This window comes from Larus michahellis, chromosome 1, assembly GCF_964199755.1.
Source record: "Larus michahellis chromosome 1, bLarMic1.1, whole genome shotgun sequence".
NCBI lineage: Eukaryota > Metazoa > Chordata > Aves > Charadriiformes > Laridae > Larus > Larus michahellis.
The window spans coordinates 210,672,405-210,680,714 of NC_133896.1; positions in this window are offsets into that span (position 1 = coordinate 210,672,405).

Here is an 8,310-nt window from a genome sequence, read left to right on the forward strand (position 1 = left end):
GGTCACATCTTTTCCGTCTTCTTCTGCAAGCTTTGTCTTCTCCCAAGTTTTGGCTTCTCATTCCAAGCCACTTCTTCCTTCTGCCAACTCTTTATTGCAGTGATTTTGCCCTAATCCAGCAAAGGCTGTTTTTCCCCCATAGAATTTCTTCATCTTTTTCCCTGACGTCCTGTGCAAGTATAATCTTTTTAAAAGGCTTAAAAACACAGTCCTTGCAAAGAGCCCATTCCTGAGTCTATACCAAGTTTCATTTTCAAAGTAACAGGGAGAACAATTTGAGCTTTTCAAATAGAAAAGTGCCAGAATATCTCCCAGGCCTCCTTTATTGTTCTCCAGGCGGTTGTCATCTCCTTGCTTAAGGCTTGCTTATATCAGCAGCTAATTAACATTAACCTCAAGGGGCATGAGAACAGTACGGGTGACTTTGTCTTCTTTGAACTAAAAAGCCCGGTTTTGAGGTGGTTTTGTTTTGCAAAATACAAAATGTCTTCAAAGGTTTCTCTCTAGTATTAAGAGCTGATAGTGGCTCCCAGATCCTGCTGTAACTCTTCCTCAGTGGAGTTTCCTCCTTAAAGAAAAGGTCATATCCTGCATCGTTCTTGAGCATGTGCAGAACATGCCAAAGACTCTTGCTGCAACAGAGACAAGCAGGCTCAAGGTTTCTGCAGCGAACAAGTCTTTCAAGAAAGGCACTCAAGGCTCATGCAGGGGCAAGGAATTTCAGTTGCTCCCAAATAACTGGCAATTCCATTACATTCCCTTTTTTTTAACCTGTCTGTAAACTGTCAGTCCCTCCCTTGCTGCACCGAATGTCCCAGCTGACCTCTCCTCTAGAGAGGGCTCATTGTGTTTCCCTCATGGTTCTTTTTAGGGTGTAGCGTAAGAATTAAGATGAACTTCTAGAGACATCCTGCTGTCTCTGGCCTGCTGCAACTTTAAATATGTCATTTGTGAGCTGCAAGGTCATCTGAAGCCCTCAGAGGAAATCTCTGTTGAGTTTGTCTTCATTCCCTTCAGCAAAATTGCTACCAGCAATGGTCCATCAGCCTCCACCCCTTGCTTTACTGTTACACTCTCTGAGAACCAGGAGAAGGTTCTCTTCCCTGCCCCCTGAGGTGCTCAGTTCTGAATCAAAGGGCCATGAGATCTTGGATCTTGATGATGTCTGAAGCTTGGGAGGCTACTGTGGTCTGGAAGGACACCAATGGACATCTACCACTCAGCCTCCTGCTATAAGGCTTGGGGGAGGAGAAGGCGTAATGGGGAGGAAGAGGAGGAGGAAAGAAACAACTTGGCATTTCAATGAAGGTATTTCAGGACATTTCATACCTTAACCTTGACTTCAAATCTGATCCATGGTTAAACCCTAAGGAGCATGAGGCTGTAGCTCAGGATGACTACATTGGTTGCTAACACCAGATAGCCTCCCTGGCACATACTTTTCCCTCGTATTTTGATGCAGTTCTGAAGACATAAATATTTCATTCAGAGTGTGGGAACGACACTTCTTCCCTCAAATGAGTGAAGCCCAGTTTTGTGGCAGTTCACTGTCTGATCTGTGAAGAGGAAGAGGTGAGAATTGCTGATGTTGTGGACCGTTGGCAGCAGCTCTGAGATGTCAGAACTCATTTGCCTTTGTACGTGACAACGGCGTGTGAGGAGAAGTCCTTTAGCAGGAAGTGGTTTCTCTGAGGAAGTATCTAAAGCTGGAAACCTGTTGCTGCTGCTATGAGAGTATCAAACCCCAGAGGGCTGGCAGACAGTGTGACCGGATTCCAGCTCCTCATCCCTCCCATGAGCCCGTGAGCCCAGGCAGGGCCTGGGAAATTCATGCTGAGATGCAGCTCAGTTCCAGGGGTCTTTCATCCAGAAGGTTTAGGGGTATGAAAGCAGGGAGATATTGTCTCTCCCCCAGACAAAGACCTTTTCCTCCAGAGGAAGGAGGGAAATCTCTCTTCGGGAAGGTGCAATTTGTGTCTGGAGGATGTTGCATATGAAAGAGGAACTGCAGTCTGAGCAAAAGAACTCGTCCCTTTCTTCTGTGCAGCTCAATCAGACCATTATCAGGGCTGTGGCAGTTTTGATGGACCTTCTTCTTCACAAGGAATGAAGTATTTAACCAGCAGTCCTGGCTCTTGGGTCAACATGAGGAGGCCCAACGTAATTCTCAAATGACCAAGATGAGATACCCGCCCTGGGCTCTGTGTGCTTGTGTGGGTCTCTGTGTTACCAGATGTCACGGAGCTGTGGGAGCTCCTGGAAAAGCTGGTAACCTGAAGAGACTCAGATGCATGCATATGGGTGGAGGCTGGAAGTTTAAGGCTTTCTGTGTTTTTCAGGCGACAGAACATACATAGCTCTGGAAGCAGACACACGCAAGCACTTTCACCACCCAAGCCTCTATTCAGAGGTTACTCGTCAGTACTTGCCAAGGGCTAGTTTTTTGAACTGGCAAGTCCTGCTGTATGTCAAGGGCAGGGTCGGAACGGGCAGTGCAAGATTTTCCTTGTGTTTGTAACCAAAGAAATGAAACGAAACTTTCGGGAACGCCTTGAAGTACAAGATGGGAGGTCTCTTTTCTTTTGCAAAACCCTTCTGGAGCTTCCAGCCTTGCAGGAGAAAAACCTCGGGAAGGGAAGGGGAGGGAACATGTCAGTCATTCAGTCCTGTTACAAACAAATCACTCCATCAGTATTCAGATTTGAGAGGCCTTTGTTTGCAGAGGGCTGGGATGCCTGTTATCATTTCCTAATGGCATTTAAATAATCCTTTATTTACAAAGTGTTTTGGTTGCAATATACAATGGGACATTAGTGGTACAGAAAAGAGAACGGGGCACAACTTCGCATTCCAATGTGTTAGCAGAGACTATATAAAGACTGTATAAAGCTCTAGCAAACAGACAGAGCTGCGTTGTACAATAGCACCATCAACCACAGTTAGTAACTCCAGACCAAGTGCTGATCTGCAGTCCTCAATTAACCACAGAGGCAGGCAAATGAATGGCAGGGAAATGGTAAGAAAGACCATACTAGACCTAGAGATTTGACATTTCTCCCATTTGAGTGCATAGGGATTGTATTTTTCCCAAAAATTATTTCGGGATTTTTTTTTTTTATAAGACCCCTTGGTTTTGCCATAATGCAGAGCGTCCAGCAGCTGGAAGTCTAATTGCTTAAGGCAGCAATTGCCAAGGGTATCAAGTGAGCCTTTGCCTGTGAAGGAAAGATGTCATTGCCTCTGAAACACTTCAGATGCCAGCCAGGAGAGTTGCACCTGAATTTCCATGCCCTGCTGACTCCTGCACAATCATTGCAAGACCTGCAGGTCAGCCGTGCTATTTCTTTCCCCCATTGTGGCTGGAATTTGTATTTTGCTTTCTGAAAAGAGCTCAACCCCATTAGATATCATACAGGGGCTCAAGTATCAAAACTATAGAAGCAAGTCTTCTGAGATGGACACTGAACAGGTTACATGAATTCTTCAGACAGATCATTTTTTAAAAAATTTTTCCACAAGCCAAGAAGTGATTGTGGTAGGTTCTTCTAGCAGGTCCCTTCCCTAGGTTTCTCGGTATTTAGCAGGAAGCTCTGCTAGTTTGTTTCCTCATCTTCTTGAAAAAAGCCCAAACCCTAGACTTTTTCAAACCTCTGAGTACAAAGAGTACTCCTCAATAAGAGCCTCATTCTTCAGCTCACTTCGTAGTGTGAGGCTACCTTGTACTCTTCCTAGCATGTTGTTTAACTCTTATTCTACAAGTAAATGCCAAGGACCTCAATACGAGCCTTAGTGGAGCAAGACAGTTTTAAGCACAACACAGACATTGAGAGTACTTACTATTGAGATGTTTCATCTGCTCTTGTTCTGTTCACTGCAATCCAGCTCTCAGAGCAATGTCACAGCCGCATGGAAACACCTCTGTAGTGATGACAACTGCTCATTGAGGCAAATATAGTATAAACTTCACTAAAAGCATAATTACAAACTTCCTTAAGACAGACATAATACTTCACCTACCTTTTAAAACACAATAATTGCTTTGATCCACAGATTAGAAACAAGGCTGTTCATGTGAGCCTTTGAAAGCAAGTCTACAGTACAAACCTAGATGGAGAAAGAAGGCTGAAAGCTGGGTCGACAAAATCCTTTCAGTGTATGTAAAGTCCAAACTATCCCTAATTTAGAATCATAGAATCATAGAATTGTTAGGGTTGGAAGAGACCTCAAAGATCATCTAGTTCCAACCCCCCTGCCCTGGGCAGGGACATCTCCCACTAGACCAGGCTGCTCAGAGCCCCATCCAGCCTGGCCTTTACAACCTGCAGGGATGGGGCATCCACCACCTCTCTGGGCAACCTGTTCCAGTGTCTCACCACCCTCATGGTGAAAAACTTCTTCCTAACATCCAGTCTGAATCGACCCATCTCTGGTTTTAATCCATTCCCTCTAGTCCTACCATTCCCCGACATCCTAAAAAGTCCCTCCCCAGCTTTCTTGTAGGCCCCCTTAAGATACTGGTAGGCCACTATAAGGTCTCCTCGGAGCCTTCTTTTCTCCAGACTGAACAACCTCAACTCTCAGTCTGTCCTCACAGGAGAGGTGCTCCAGCCCTCTGATCACCCTTGTGGCCCTTCTCTGGACATGCTCCAGCACGTCCGTATCTCTCTTGTAGTAGGGGCTCCAGAATTGGATGAAGTACTCCAGGTGGGGTCTCACGAGAGTGGAGTAGAGGGGGAGAATCACCTCCTTCAGTACATTAGAATATACTGGATTTCCATGGTAGCAGAAACAGTTCAGTGGAGACATCTGCTTTTTATGCACAGTGCATAGAGATTTCTTAAAAGAATACATAAAATACAGTTGCTTTGGATCAAGATAAATTATAATTAATAAAATCCCTTACAACAATTTGGACAATTCAGATTTTGATGCCTGTGGAGTTTGATTTAAGCCGGGCAGGGAAGCAATCATATCACTGTGAAAGTTCAAGAGTTGTGCACAATGTGAGTTGAGAGCAGTTATCCTGGGATAAAACTTCCTGGAAAAACTTCCTGCCCTAGTAAACTCCTCTGACTATTACCCCCTCTTAGTATTTCAGGTGGGTAGTGATGAAGTGGGTAGAAGGAGCCCAAAATCAATTAAAAGAGATTTTAGAACCTTGGGATGGCTGCTTAAGGGATCAGGAACACAAGTTGTATTCTCCTCTATCCCTTCAGTGGCAATCACGAATGAGGAAATTAACAGGAAGAGGCAACAGGTCAACTCGTGGCTCCGGGACTGGTGTTATCGGCAGGGCTTTGGGTTTTTTGATCACAGGCTGCTATATGAGATACCTGGCCTGCTGGTGGCAGGTGGGACGCACCTGTCCCAGAAGGTGAAAAGAATTTTGGGGCAGGAGTTAGCAGGGCTCATGGACAGGGCTTTAAACTAGATATGAGGGGGGAAGAGGAGATAACTGGGCCTGTCAGGAATAAACCCAAGGGAGGCGTGCCAGGGCTTGAAGGATGGTGCACTAGTGAGGACTCTCACTCTGCCATTTCATTTGAGAGAAGGCACAGACATTTAGAAATCATGGAAGCACCTGAGAAGGGTCTCGTAGGAAATGGGACCCACACTCACAAAAAGGTGCTGGAATCATTAGCACATCTGAAGTGCATCTATACCAATGCACGCAGTATGCGCAACAAGCAGGGGGAGCTTGAAGCCATGATGCACCAGGAAAACTATGACATAGTGGCTATCACAGAAATGTGGTGGGATGCCTCACATGACTGGAGTGCCACAATCGATGGCTACAAGCTCTTCAGGAGGGACAGACAGGAAAGGAGAGGTGGTGGAGTGGCCCTGTATGTTAGAGAATGCTATGAGAGCTCGGAAATCAAGTACACTGATGATGGGGTGGAGAGTGTTTGGATTAGGTTAAGGGCCGATAAAGCTGATATCATTGTGGGAGTCTGCTCTAGACCTCCCAACCAAAGCAGTGAGGCAGATGAAGCTTTCTATAAGCAGCTGGGGGAAATCTCACGGTCACTTGCCATTGTTCTTGTGGGGGACTTTAACCTCCCGGATATCTGCTGGGAATACAACACAGCAGAGAGGGAACAAGCCAGGAGGTTCCTGGAATCTGTGGAGGATAGCTTCCTCACACAGCTGGTAAGTGAGACAACCAGGGAAGGTGCCCTTCTGGACCCTGTGAACACCCCCTGTGAACAGAGAAGAACTTGTAGGGGAAGTACAGGTTGGTGGCCGTCTAGGGCACAGTGATCATGAGATGATTGAGTTTCTGATTCTTGGAGAAACAAGGAGAGGGGTTAGTAAAACTGCCACCTTAGACTTCCAGAGGGCAAACTTTGACCTGTTCAGAAGACTGCTTGACAAAATCCCTTGGGAGGCTGCCCTGAAGGATATAGGAGCCCAGGAAGGCTGGACATACTTCAAGAGAGAAGTCTTAAAGGCACAGGAGGAGGCTGTCCCCATGTGCTGAAAAACAAGTAAGCAGGGAAGGAGACCGGCCTGGCTAAACAGGGACCTTTGGCTGGACCTCAAGAACAAAAGGAGAGTCTATGACCTTTGGAAGAGGGGGCAGGTCTCTCATGAAGATTATAAGGATATAGCAAAGCTATGCAGGGAGAAAATTAGGAGAGCCAAAGCACAGCTAGAGCTCAACCTAGCTACAGCTGTTAAGGATAACAAAAAGTGTTTCTATAAATTCATTAACAACAAAAGGAGGATTAGGGAAAATCTCCCTCCCTTTTGGATGCAGAGGGAAACATAGTCACAAAGGATGAGGAAAAGGCTGAGGTGCTCAATGCCTACTTTGCCTCAGTCTTTAGCAGTGAAACTAACCGTTCCCTGGGCACCCAGCCTTGTGAGCTGGGAGACAGGGAGGGGAAGCTGGATGAGGTCATCACAATTAAAGAGGAAGTGATGAGTGACCTGCTACACCACTTGGATGTGCACAAGTCTATGGGACCGGATGGGTTACATCCAAGAGTGCTGAAAGAGTTGGCAGACGTGCTCGCCAAGCCACTTTCCATTATTTACCTGAAGTCATGGCTAACTGGGGAGGTCCCAATGGACTGGAGGGTAGCAAATGTAACACCCACCTACAAGAAAGGCAGAAAGGAGGATCCAGGAAACTATAGGCCTGTCAGTCTGACCTCGATACCAGGGAAGGTCATGGAGCAGATCATCTTGAGTGCCATTACAAGTAATATAATGGACAAGCAGGGGATCAGGCCTAGTCAGCACGGGTTTATAAAAGGCAGGTCCTGCGTGACGAACCTGATCTCCTTCTATGACAAGATGACCCGATTATTGGATGAGGGAAAGTCTGTGGACATTGTCTACCTAGACTTTCGAAAAGCATTTGACACTGTCCCCCATAGAATTCTCATGGGAAAACTGGTGGCTCATGGCCTGGATGAGCATACGATCTGCTGGATCAAGCACTGGCTGGATGGGCGGTCCCAAAGAGTGGTGGTCAATGGAGTTAAATCCAGCTGGCGGCCGGTCACAAGTGGTGTTCCTCAGGGCTTAGTGTTGGGACCATTTCTGTTTAACGTCTTTATTGATGATCTTGATAAGGACATAGAGTGTATCATCAGCAAGTTTGCAGATGACACCAAGTTAAGTGGGAGTGTTGATCTGCATGAGGACAGGGAGGCTCTACAGAGAGACTTGGATAGACTGGACCAATGGGCCAATGCTAATGGTATGAGCTTCAACAAGGCCAAGTGCCGGGTCCTGCACTTGGGCCACAACAACCCCATGCATCGCTACAGGCTCGGGGAAGTGTGGCTGGAGAGCTGCCTGGCCGAAAAGGACTTGGGGGTTCTAATTGACAAGCGGCTGAACATGAGCCAGCAGTGTGCCTAGGTGGCCAAAAGGGCCAATGCCATCCTGGCTTGTATTAGAAATAGTGTGACCAGCAGGAGGCGGGAGGTGATTGTCCCCCTGTACTCAGCACTGGTGAGGCCACACCTTGAGTATTGTGTCCAGTTCTGGGCACCTCAATATGAGAGAGATATCGAGGTGCTGGAGCGAGTGCAGAGGAGGGCAACGAAGCTGGTGAAGGGCCTGGAGAATAAATCTTATGAGGAGCGACTGAAGGAGCTGGGACTGTTTAGTTTGAGGAAGAGGAGGCTGAGGGGAGACCTCATCACTCTCTACAACTACTTGAAAGGCCATTGTAGAGAGGTTGGTGCTGGTCTCTTCTCACAGGTAATTAGTGATAGAACAAGAGGGAATGGCTTCAAGCTGCAGCAGGGTAGGTTTAGGCTGGACATTAGGAAAAAATTCTTCACAGAA